Source organism: Narcine bancroftii, chromosome 5, assembly GCF_036971445.1.
Source record: "Narcine bancroftii isolate sNarBan1 chromosome 5, sNarBan1.hap1, whole genome shotgun sequence".
In the NCBI taxonomy this organism is placed as follows: Eukaryota; Metazoa; Chordata; class Chondrichthyes; order Torpediniformes; family Narcinidae; genus Narcine; species Narcine bancroftii.
The window spans coordinates 76,554,234-76,567,682 of record NC_091473.1 but is presented as its reverse complement, the minus strand read 5'-3'; the positions used below and the strand labels follow the sequence as shown (position 1 = coordinate 76,567,682).

Sequence of the window (13,449 nt, the reverse complement as noted above, 5' to 3'; positions counted from 1 at the left end):
AGCATGGTTAGCATAAGGGTGGCATTATTAACGTAGCAATTAGCACAACGCTGCTACAGCGCCAGTGACTGAGTTAGAATCTGCCACTGTCTGTATGGACACTCTCCCCATGTCTGCATGGGTTTCCTCTGGATGCTTAGGTTTCCTCCCACCCTTCAAGACATAATGGTGGTTCTAGGTCAATTAGTGTGGCACAGGCTCGTGTGCTGAAATTGCCTGTTACAGGGCTTCATGTCTAAATATAAAAATATAAATAAATATAATATAAATTTGGAACTCTTTCCCCAAGTGCTTGTGACTGATGTGAAAACTGAAGCTGTCAAGTTTGAGATTGGTGGATTTTTGTCAGGATGAGATATTGGGGGATGTAACCATTGATGTATTAAGTTAAACCCTAAACCATCCATGCTGTAACTGAACTGTGGAGTGGAGCAATGAAAATAGCCAGAGAAGACTGAGAAAATAAGTGCACTTTGTGCTTCACTTTGAAGAAGTAATATCAATTTAGAAATTGAGTAAGTCGAGTAAGTTGGTTTTTTTTTCACTTTCCCGCCATCATGCAGAAATAGATTCAGGTGCTGCAGCAGGTTAAGCAGGCATCTGTGAGAAGAGAAACCAAGGAAACATCTCAGATTGAGAACAATCATTTCCCAAGTTTCAATGGAATCTAATCCAATTATATTTGAAACTGGTCATTTCAAACAAGTTCAGAGTGTGGATATTGCTCGTTTGTTGACATGATAGCACGAAGAGTCGAGAAAAAAAAAATTACCACCTTAGTAGAAAATATAAAAGCTAGTGATAAATCCTGATTCTCAAGCTTTATATAACAGCATTTATTATGTAGACGCAGATGTAAGAAGTTACAACATGCAAACAGGCCATTTGTTCCCAATAATAAGCATCAATATGTGCCTCCAAAGCAAGGCCTGATCACATTTATACATCTAGTTCCCATGTCCCTTTGTAGATTATTTGGATCCCTTGTGAATTCATACCACATGTGTGCAATTATTCTAATGTATTTTGTGAACAAATTATAGTTTGCTCCCCCAGCCTTGCATAATGTTGAACTGATGATTAAATGCCAATTTTTGAAATGTTGGAATAAAACTTCATTGCAAAATGCTGCCAGAATAGTGTAGACTTTGAGCAAAAGGTGATTTTTTTTTCCTGAAGCTCATTTAATGCACAGCCACCAAGTAGAACATTTAAGGGGGTCATCTAGAGGCTAACCCTGATCTCAAATAGCATGCTTTTTGCTTGTTATATAACAGAACAGCACACTAACCATGAGAGCACTTCAACGTTAATGACGTCCATGATTTCACAGAAAAAAAAAGATGCACACGGTTGAAATTGACAATGAGGAACACAAACACAGTACATCCATTTGATATTAGAGAGAGAGAGGGGGGGAGATAGAAGAATGGGTCCCTGCAGCTCCAGATATAATTGGCGTGATTTAACTATGTGACATTTAAGCACCCGTTTCCTATATCATTAATATCTGTAACCCTGGGTGCGCTGGCTCCTTGACAATTGAAGCAATTCCCTGTATTTTGAACAAAACCTGCATATTTTGATCGCCTCTACCATGGAAACCTGATATTTTGCTGATATTAGGTGCTTAAAATAGCCACAGTGAACAGGTACTGTCAACAAAAGTCATGTAAATACAAATATAATATGAAGCATATCAAAACAAGTGATGACAGGACGTATATATCAGCTGGTATACACTGTCTTCCCATGATAACTGGACTGCATTCTTCCTTTTAAGACAAGCTTGCTATGCTGCCAGGGAAATAACACACTGATCAGTTTATGACCTTGTATCTATTGCAAGCAGCTGCACAAACTTCTTATTCGTTATGAGGAAACTTTTCATGAGGTAAGATTCCCCTGAGCACGAGAAGATTTACATTATAAGACATGTAGGTAACATTGCAATATAGAACAGCTGTGGTCTTATAAACTCATACCATGGAATGACAAAGTCAATGGCTCTCAAAACATTTAGACCCCATCTTATCCATTGCATCAGGGGAAAAAACAAATGGACTCAGGGTATTTATAGAAAGACGTTTTCATATTTTCTGGTGTGTGCATATTTAGGCAATGGATGGGTGAGGGGTAAATATACAGAAATATCCAGCAGGATGTTACTTGTACTTCTCAAGTAAATGCCCATTACTTCTTTACATCAAAACACAAATGCCCTTGATATATTACTAGAAAGAATTGCCTAATTTATATATCATTCTTCTACATCATCAATATAATAATCCTTATTTGGGGTTTATTGTTCAAAGTGTACAAAAACATTCACCAGTACAAAACAAAACCTGAATTTCTGCCCCCTTTCGTTTCAGTAACTCATTGATAGTGCGTCATAAAATTGATACAGAAATGGGACTGGTATGGCAGACTCTTTAAACCAAAAAAAAAAATCCTTATGATGTGGTGAGTATGACAGCCTATTTGTTCTCATGAGGCTGAATGACGGTCCCTCCTGTTCTTCTCTATAACAGTGCCTCTTCAGAAGTCTTGGTTAAATGCTTCATCCAAATGATGGCATCTTCAACAGGGCAGCACATGCTTATTGGGGCAATGAAGAACTGTAAACATATTTGGCAAAGATCATTTTCTTTAAATTGATATAAAGGCATCACAATGAATCACTTTCATTCTCTGGGCTGCCCTGAGAGGTTGAGATTTTCATATTTCAAGTGTTATTTTACAAACCTTTAGTTTGCTTTTCACCTGGAATGGAGGCTGCCTATGAACATAATAAAGGACTTCAGAATAATAATAATCATTCTGAGTGCAGCCAAAATGTTTCAATCCCCAATGTCCGTCACCGGGAAAAGAACAAAAAAATAGTGTCAGTTAATTTAAAAAACTAAACAATATTTGCAAGGGTATTCCTACTTTACAGAAAACTATCAAGATGATTTTTTTTGGAACACACTTAAACTCAGTCAACTCAAAGCAATTGTTAAATATGAATAGGGAAGGGATAATTGGCTGTTAGACTGGAAATGGGGATAAGGTAGGCTGGTAGAAGATGGGAAATTAATTGAGAAGTATTGATCTGGAAGAATTGTGATCCATCATTTATCTAAATGATCGCAGGATTTATGATTTAAAAATTAACAATGGCACCTGACTATAGCATAGACTGTGGTAACACATAAAAGTGTTGAAAAATGTCCTGATAACGTACAAATCATCTTCAAAATTTGGAAAGAGCAATGAGGCCGGTGTTTTGGAAGCAGCTACATGTGTTATACTATTATATCAGGAAATTATAAGATTCATTCTTCCAAATTTAGCAAAATGATGCAGTAACAGACAGAGAAAAATAATGAAATAAAATAAGAAATATAACTTGATTTTTTAAAGATCTAATGGCAAAACTAATAGCAGGTGAATCTCTATTATATCATAATTTTCACCTTGAATGTTAAAGAAAAATATTATTAAAATTGTACATGCAATTATTTTTCAAAAATTCTTTTGATTAAGTAATAACCCTTCTGTATTGGAAATGCTGATATATTTATTAAGAACATGTGGAGATATAAACTAATAACTAATAAAATTATAATGCTAATTGTTTGTTAAAGACAAATCACTGGGTGATGTTATTTGGGTTCAGAATTATCCAAATCAGATGAATTGGTAAATCTGCCTTAAAATGATATCTTGTATAGTTTTATGCAAGATACAGTTCAAATTTAGTCATAGTAAAATCTTAAATATCATTGAGAAGAAGACTGCATTGGGTGAAGTCTGCAGTCTTCAGGGTGCTCTGTGTTTCTGGTACACTGATGCTGTACAAGGGATCAGGCCTCAGGGACTAAAATGGGCAATTCCTACATTCAAAAACAAATGGTTGAAGTTGTCATTGCAGTTATCAGAGATCATGAGAACCTCAAGGTAAAAGATTTACTTCTCAGAGAGTTGGATGTAAAAGAAGAATGAGAAATTTAAATCATCGTTGCCTGAATTGGTCATTTCTAGAGACAGGGCTCAAAAACAGCATCCCTGAAATTAACATTTATCTATCGGATGAATCATGGCAGCTCCCTGAAGGGATAGCACACATCTACTGGAACATCATTGGAAGCATGTAAAACAGGAAGATGATGTAGTCAATCTGTCTACAAATCTCCCTGGCATCAATGTGGCCATTTTAGAACATAGTAATCCACCTAATGCCTTCACATAATGTCTCAAAGCCTTTCAGTGGAAAGACTCCTAAACAGAAGGAATTATCCCTTACATGCAGATCGAATACTTGTTGATTTCAGATCAAGTCAAAGCGCTGCATTCTGGGCATCATCAATCAAACAACCAGCCAAGAGGAGGAGGTGGAGGTTTTAACAACATTCACAGCCCAACGATTCTGAAACTTAACATTAGTCCAAAGATAAGGCTGGAATGGTTTTAAACACTGCATGTCAAACGTGGCAAGTTCAATGATCTTTCTCTGCCTCCTACTGACTTGCTTAACTTTACAGAGGTTTGCCTTCAGTGAAGCATGGAAATATAGTCTGTGCTGAACTATTATATCCTTTCTCCTCTAGTTTTTAATCTCTCATAACCTCAGTGGAAAAAGCCTGTTTGCATTTAATCTATCTATATACCCATCATAATTTTGTATATCTCGATTAAATCTCCTTTCATTCTTCTATGATCCTGGGAATAAAGTCCTAACCTGTTTAACCTTTCCCTATAACTCAGTTCATAAGTTTCAGCAACATCCTTGTATATCTCCTCTGCAACCTTTCAATCTTATTGATATCCTTTCTGTTGTTAGGTGACCAAATACTCTAAATGTCTATACAACTTCACCATAACATCCCATCTCCTTTACTCAATACTTCGATTTATGAAGATCAATGTGCCATAAGTTCTCTTTATGATTTTATCTAGCTGTGACACCACTTTCTGGAATTCTCAGATCTCTTTTTGCTTACAGCGGCCTACCATTAACACATATGCCCTTGTTGTTGATGAAGGGCAAGCCCAAAACATTGGTTATGTATATTTATCTCTGCTATATAAAGGACACAGTTTGACCTGCTGAGTTTTTCCAGCATTGTATTTTACATGTATGTCCTACCTTAGTTTGTCCTTCCTATTGCAACACCTCATGTTTGTCTGCAAGCTTTCAAAGCCTTCCTCGATGTCCACGACACCTCCAATCTTTTTGTCATCTGCAAACTTACTAATCCAATTTAGGGTTAGTGTTAGGGTTAGGGTTAGGGTTAGGGTTAGGATTAGGGTTAGGGTTAGGGTTTGTCTGCAAGCTTTCAAAGCCTTCCTCGATGTCCATGATCCCTCCAATCTTTTTGTCATCTGCAAACTTACTGATTCAATTTAGGGTTAGGGTTAGGGTTAGGGTTTTTCTGCAAGCTTTCAAAGCCTTCCTCGATGTCCATGATCCCTCCAATCTTTTTGTCATCTGCAAACTTACTGATCCAATTTAGGGTTAGGGTTAGGGTTAGGGTTTGTCTGCAAGCTTTCAAAGCCTTCCTCGATGTCCATGACCCCTCCAATCTTTTTGTCTTCTGCAAACTTACTGATCCAATTTAGGGTTAGGGTTAGGGTTAGGGTTAGGGTTTGTCTGCAAGCTTTCAAAGTCTTCCTCGATGTCCACCACCCCTCCAATCTTTTTGTCTTCTGCAAACTTACTGATATAATTTAGGGTTAGGGTTAGGGTTAGGGTTAGGGTTTGTCTGCAAGCTTTCAAAGCCTTCCTCGATGTCCACGACACCTCCAATCTTTTTGTCATCTGCAAACTTACTGATCCAATTTACCACATTATCATCCAGATCATTGACACACATGACAAACAATAATGGTCCCAGCACCGAACATTGAGGCACACCACTAGTTACAGGCTTCCAGTCAGAGAGGCCATCATCCACTACCACTCTCTGGCTTCTCCAGTTGTGATAGAGCTGTTAGCACTGTCTGTCTGAATCTACTGTATGGGTTGGCCTGCCCCTGTACCTGTGACTCCTCCCCTCAGTATTCCCATAAATGCTGTTACGCCCAAACCTCTCCTCAGTGGCTGTCTTGGAATCAGGCCAGCAACATGTGAAACGTGCTGATGATTTATGGTGATTAAAGCCTATTAATCACTATTTTGAGTCTGATGTGGATAATTGGTAGTGCATCACCCATAAGGCTAATGTCTAATCCAATGTATTACCTCACCATGAACACTAAGCAAATGAACCTTCCTGACTAACCTCCCATGCAAGACATTGTCAAAGGCCTTACTAAATTCCTTTTGATTCATTTCAAGAACAAATGAATAATGCAAACTCAAGACAGTATCAACACATTCCAGAACTTACCACTCCTCTGTCCAAGATGTGTTTATACCATTACCACAGTGGCATCTAACTGACAACATGGACATTTCTCAATTGTCTCTTAAAATTTAGAATGCAAAACATGACAGGCCAGCCCACAATGAACATAATAATAATGACTTTATCATCATGTACATAAGTATATTTCAGTCATGTACCACTGTCTGTACATCTCCTTTAAATATCACCCCACCCCAACCAGTTCACTTTAAATATATGACCTCTATTATCACTCTGGTGGCAAATATTCTATCCATTTATCCTGTCAATGCCTCACAAAATGTCATAAGTTTGAATCAGGTCTAGAGAAAACAAGCCCAGTGTGACCATCCTCTCACCATAGCTCATCCAGGTAACATCCTGATATATCTCCCTATACCCTTTCCAAAGCCTCTACATCCTTCTTATAATGGGGAGACTAGAATTGCACTCAATACTTTATGTGCAGATCAACGTAGCTTTCTTATTCATTCACAGAAATGAGCACATATCCAAACAGAGAGAAGATATTAATATTACCATCAAACCAGACACTCACAAGGAAATAATCTTGAATATACGACTTGACCAACTACATAAGGTTCATATACTGGAACCATATGGCTCCACACTGCACTACAGCTGAAGTGAGAGTCCTTGACATCACAGCAGCATTACATGTGGCAAAAATGGACTCTTGTAAAGTTGAAGACAATGGAAATCGAGGGAAAATCTCTCCAACTGCAGGCTCACACAAAGAACATGGCTGTGGTTGCTGGACATCAAACCTTTTGGACCATGACATCATTGCAGAGTAAATTCTATTTACCAATATGGAATTTTCCAAGTGTCAGATGTGAAATGAAATTAAAAATGTTTGGAGATTTCTCTGATAACATCTTAATTGGTTCTCTCCCGGATAACAGGTATGAAACCCACATGGTATCTCTCAGATTCCAGGAGTCAAGTTGAACTGTGAAGTCTTTTCAGTGCTGAACATCATAAAGCAGAAAGGGATAATTAAAACACAGGGGAAATTGTTCACAGGCTGGTGAGTTAGAGTCAAATAATATGAAAACAAACCCTTCAGCGCACTGAGCCTATGCAGACTATCAAACACCCATATGAACAATCCCTCCACCAAAATATTTTATTCTCCCCACAATTGCATCAACTGTTTCAGATTCTCGCATCAAGCTCACACTATGGACAATAACAGTGGGCAATTAACTGACCAACCTGCATGTCTTGGGAAAGCAGTAGGAAACCAGAGCATGAAGAGGAAACCAACATAGTACAGGGACAACATGAAAACTCCATACAGAGAATAGCAGGGTTTGGAATTTAATCTAAATTACTTGAGCCAGGAAAGATAAAGTTTTTCACGCAAAACATCATCTATCTACTGTCTTCCATAGATGCTACCTGGCCCATTAAGTTCCACTAACATTTTTTCTAAAGTTCCTAGCATTGGTAGTCTTTCCTGTTTACTTCTTATGTAATAAAGTTTGAACTGACTGTATGAAGAATATACCATTCTCATTTCCTCAGATATTTATTCAAATATCCTTGACTAGATAAAGAACCATACAATATTACAGCAGAGAAACAGGTCCCCCCAGTCCTTCTAGTTTGTACCAAACCATTTTTCTGACAAGTCCCACTGACCTACGTTAATCCAAATCTTAGCAATAACAGTCCTCGAAAACTATTAAAATCAAATGTAGAAGATTCTCAGCATTTGGTCATTTATAAAAGGCCTTTTCAGGAATAACTCCACAGCCTCCATCATAATTTGTTTTGTTTATGGGCCTCCTTTCCTCTAATAGTAAAAACATGTAAAATGCTTCCTTTATGATATATATGTTGCCTTCACACTATTTGCAAGACTGCCAAGGAATGAGCTGCAGGCAACTGATTGTACATCACTTTTAAAGTTTTCAATCACTGCTTTGGTGCAAAAGATGGCTTCATTAGTACAATTGAACAATCATTACAACTCATTATTCACCAGATGGTGCTTAAAGCAATGGAATGATTTAACTTGATATTCAAGGAGGGGGCTGCCCTATATTAAAAACCCCTTCTTTGCCTCAATTTAATTTTACATGTGGGACCCTTGACATTATAAAGGGATTTGTTCCATTTCTTTTCACAACAGTGAACTTACAGGTGCCATTTCTATCTTTACTGGCACTACGGGACAATAAAATTCAAGCCGGCATCAAATCAAGCGAAGATCAGAGGGCATGATAATATATTTTCTCAATGCAATAAAATGCAACATTTGAGAAGATGAAAAATATTGCTGCAATATTTATGTTTTCACTGTGCACCAAGCCTCTGTTAAATCTTTGGAGAAATAATATAATCTTACTTCAATACAAAAGCTATTTTGAACAATCCAGAATAAAGTGATATTAATAAATTTGCCCAAAACAATCTGAATAGGGCTAGTATTTATAATTAAAGACCCAATTTCTCATTCAAGTGCAGATCTTGATTGAAAGCTCTCATGGCAACAATGGCAAGAAGAGGTTACTGCTCGCATTATATTACCATTTGCTGTGAATGAGTAATATCATTGCATTTTTAAGAAATAGGGCCCTAGTGTTTAAAGCTCCTCCATATGTAACTTTACATGACAAGAAAACATCTTTGTAGGTTTAGACTACTTGGCAAGCAGCATTGCTAAAACAATCTATACAGCACTCACTTCAGCATACCACTTTTCTATTTTTAGCTCATTCAAATTCAATTCTTGTAATGAATTCACTAACAGAGCAAATTTGCTGCATTATAGGATCACTACCTTTAGGCTTGCAAGCAATATGAAAACGAAGATAAATTAAATTTCTCATACTTCTCAATAACCATCCATGTATTTTCAATGATAGGATTCAGTGGTTCAATATAGTGCACACTTTCGAGTTCTGCATGGCGAGTTTTTAAAGATTGCCTTTCAATGGAGAATTAAACCACTAGACATGACCGTTAAAAATCGAATATCGAGCAGATGAAAATCCTATTGTCCCAAAACCTGATGGAACAATAACTAATTTACAAAATTAACAATGAATCAAAAAAATAATTCTATATATTAAACCATGCTCATTATCTGTGCATTCATAGAACCAGAGAAAAATAAAGAACAAGACCATTCATGTAGCTGCAGATAGATTTTCGGTTAATCCCTGTTGCCAGTGATTGGCCCATAGTCCAGCAAATTTTGACTCATCAATTATTCACCCACTTGTCTTTTCTTTTAAGCGTGGTAAAGGTTTTTGCCTCTGCCTCCTGTTCAGAGGGCAAATTCCAGAATTGACCAAAGTAACTTATTTTCTCAATTCCCCTCCAATTTCACTACCAAATAACAAACTAATATCCAATGATAAATGGCCCATTGCATTATAAAATGCTGCAGTGCTGTATTATTGGTAGAGGTAGTTGAACTGCAAAGGAAGATTAATTAATATTAATATACCTTGATTACCCTATTAATCCTAGATAGTCCATCCTAAGACTGCCTTCCCACATGGCTTTAACTCACAACAGGGCTTTTAATGTTAATTAATATTAATTCAATGGCTTTTCTTTAGTTTCAGCAAAGTCCCTACAATCTCTCAATGAAATTAAAGAGTGACTAGTAACATGTTGACAGTATCGTGGGAAGCACCAACAACAGACCTAGCTGGACATTCATCCAATATCATATCTGTCTACTTTTCAACAGGACTCACTGAACACCAATCAAAATCACAAATGAGAAGATTATTTCCTTCCTTAGCCTCAAGGTCTGAAAACTTGCTGTTTTCTGGAAAGTCAAACCTATGACCCACATTTCAGGGAGCCAGATACAATTTTTACCAACTAATTTGTTTGACAATTTAAGTAAAACTCATTTAAATGTAACTAATCTAAGAAAAACATGAAAAGTGAAAATTTCAGGTTAACGTTATTAAAAACCTCAGAGAATGAAGGATTTTTTCCTGGAATTCACAAGACGACTGTTTTGATCTACAATCTTCCCATAGATCTTATTTATGATAATTTGCCTGATCTAAAGTTAGCCCTGCGAGTTAAAGTGAAGAACGCTTGGGAGCAGGTTTTGAACCTTTCATTGTCTGATGAAGTTTGCCACTCCATTTTCGATTTGATTAACATTACTTCCTTTTGTGCACGGCATTGTTTGCTGCAATTTAAAGGGGTCCATAGAGCACTTATGTCTAAAGTTAAAATGTCTCATTTTTATTCAGGCGCAAATCCTTTATGTGGCAAATGTAAAATCAGAGATGCTTCTTTAGTTCATATGTTCTGGACCTGCCCTAGCCTAGAGAATTTTGGAAAGATGTTTTTTTTTCAAATGTTATCGGTAATTCTTAAGTTGAAAATGGAACCTTGCCCTTTATTTGCTCTTTTTGGATTACCTTAATTCAATTCAATTCAATTCAAAGCCGAAATTTATCATTTACTTCATTGATATCTAGACGTGCAATTTTGATTAAATGGAAAGATAATGACCCACCTACACATGCACAGTGTTAAGGGATATTATGTCTTGTTTAACTTTAGAAAAAATTAGTTACGCTATCAAGGATTCAAATATTAAGTTTCAAAAGACATGGGCCCCATTTATGGACTATTATCATCTTAAGATTTAGTTTTGTTCTGGAATTTTGCACTTCTCCAAGCTGGTGTCATTAAATTCATACATGTCAACTTTCAACCTTGCTTAGAGGAAGGGGTTTTGAATTTTTTTTTTCTTTCCTTTTTTTTGGGGGGGAATTTTTTTGTTGTTACATTTTACTTTATTGTCAAGATTGTGCTCTGGATTTGCTTATCATGAGATTTATTTGCAAATAGTTTTGCAATTGTATAATTGTGTATAATTGGTTATATTGAAAAATACCAACAAAAATATTTTAAAAAGAAAGAGAATGAAGAATTGACAATCACTGATGACCTCAGAGAGAGCTCCCCACAAATATTTGATGAGTTTTGTGACATATATATTTCCTGCCTCAAAGCGATCTGTATTCTCAAGTCTTTCAAACGTATCAGCAGTAACAGGCAACAGTGAAGTCATCATCGGACTGAAGAGCCAGTCAATCAGATCCTCAGACTGCCCAGCAGAATGTCACAGAGTATTTTGATTCATAGTTTACTCATTTTACAGAAAAAAACACGCACACATACAAACACACCTCTGAAACACCACTAATGTTTTCTATGTTTTCAAAAAATTATGACTTAATTAATGTAAGATATAAGAAACAATGCTCCATGCCAAAGAAGTTTATTTTTATCCCCAAGAGACACAGAGGGCTTCTCAACAATGATTATGGTAACAACATGTAACTAAATATAATAGTTTCAAGTGTTTTCCAACAATAGTGAAAATTCATGTCAAATCCTTGACTCATTGTTCAGTCCATTTATGAGAACAGGAAGGATACATCTTGCTGAGTAGAATGTCCCAGACAGCAACTATTGAATTTCTGCATTCAACACACATTTGCCAAAAGTTGCTGTCAGGTTTACAGTGCAATGGCAGTGAGTATGACAGTTATCACAAGAATATCCAGGCCATTTGTGCTCACAAGTACCAAAGCTAATGGTGCTACTGGAGACATCAGCTTTGTGAATCTGAAATGAAATATATACCAAACTAAATACAGATTTTTTTTGAAATTTAAGGAATTAATGTCTCACAGATCTGATAAACAGCCATTACAAAAAAATATATCATTTACACAGCCATCTGCTGGTTGAGTTGCACATATGCTTGTGGAGTTACAAAGAGTTTAATTGGCGTAATAACCACAATGAAATGCACAATTCTCCAATTACTCTTTTTATTTTACTTTTTTTCTTTAAATCACAAACGCAGTCCCCCACTACCACAAATTTTGCAGTTGAGTATCCCGCATTTGGGGACATCGCAGGCGTCAGCACACCTGAAGTGCAATGGGATAGCCTTGTCCTGGGAGATTGGCCATCATAACCACCGATTCTCCCCTGCCAGGTAAGTATAATTATTCTTCAACCTTCATGCTGGATATACTTTCCATTAGGATATGCTTTTTTTTTGCACAGGGCAGTAAACGAATTAAATCTGCAGAAGGGACGCAATGAGAACTGTAATATTGTACAAAATGACCAACATTAAACAGGTCAATGGAGATACTTCACAAAATGCTGCTGAGGTAATTTTAATGAATTTTGCTAAAAGGTGTATTTAATTGGATGTAATGATTAACCCTCATTAGAAAAAGATCATTTGCAAAAATTATGCTATGCAATCAAAGGCAGTAGCAGTGAGCAAAAACTACATTATTTAAAGGAAACTACCTCCTGCAAGTCACAGCTACGAATTGCCTGTGTGCTGATTAAATAATGAACCATGCACTGAAATATTTAATTGAAATACTGCAAAAAGTGACAAAAGGGGAGGGGGCAGCGAGAGGTGCAGTCGGAAGCCAGATGATTTTAATAGAGTACATGCTTACCTTTTCAAAATCTGAACTCAGTCACAGCTTGGAAAAGAAACAGTTTCTAATGTTGCCATTTTTATTGTTAGAAAAAATTCCAATAGTCAAATGACTAATAAGCCAATTGACCACTTTACTGTCAATAAAAAGGCGTCAGTCATGTGACCCTATTCCTGGGTTATGATTGCAACCTATTGGAGCACAGCATTTTCATATTTGTACCTTGTTCCAATTATTTAAAATATTGTACATTTCATTACATTCAGGTTTAGTTAGCCACAGCCAACCACTATATTTTTGTTTATGGTAAATATTGCAGTTCTTTAAAGCAGAATCAAAAAGCTCATTCCATTGCCAATAAAGCACATACCAAATACTACCAGGCTAAAAGCTTTACCCTCTCACCAAAATCTCACTGTCAGAAGTGTAGTATTAGTCACTAGAATATGGCAGAAAACTGGAAGCTAACTTGCAGTACCTTGGTTGGATTTCTGATAGATACATCAAATCACTCTTCTGTTGTGTGTAGCTTTACCCAATGGTTTTGTCCATTGGGAATTTAGAAAGGCATTTCCAACAGCATA

General features: G+C 36.6%; 1 non-coding gene across 1 annotated transcript; it reads right to left on the bottom strand.

The window, feature by feature from the left end:
* Positions 1-12,248: 12,248 nt before the first annotated feature.
* Positions 12,249-12,407, bottom strand: LOC138765560 (U1 spliceosomal RNA). The gene has a single exon (XR_011358562.1). It is a non-coding gene; the product is annotated as a U1 spliceosomal RNA (small nuclear RNA).
* Between the last annotated feature and the right edge of the window lie 1,042 nt (positions 12,408-13,449).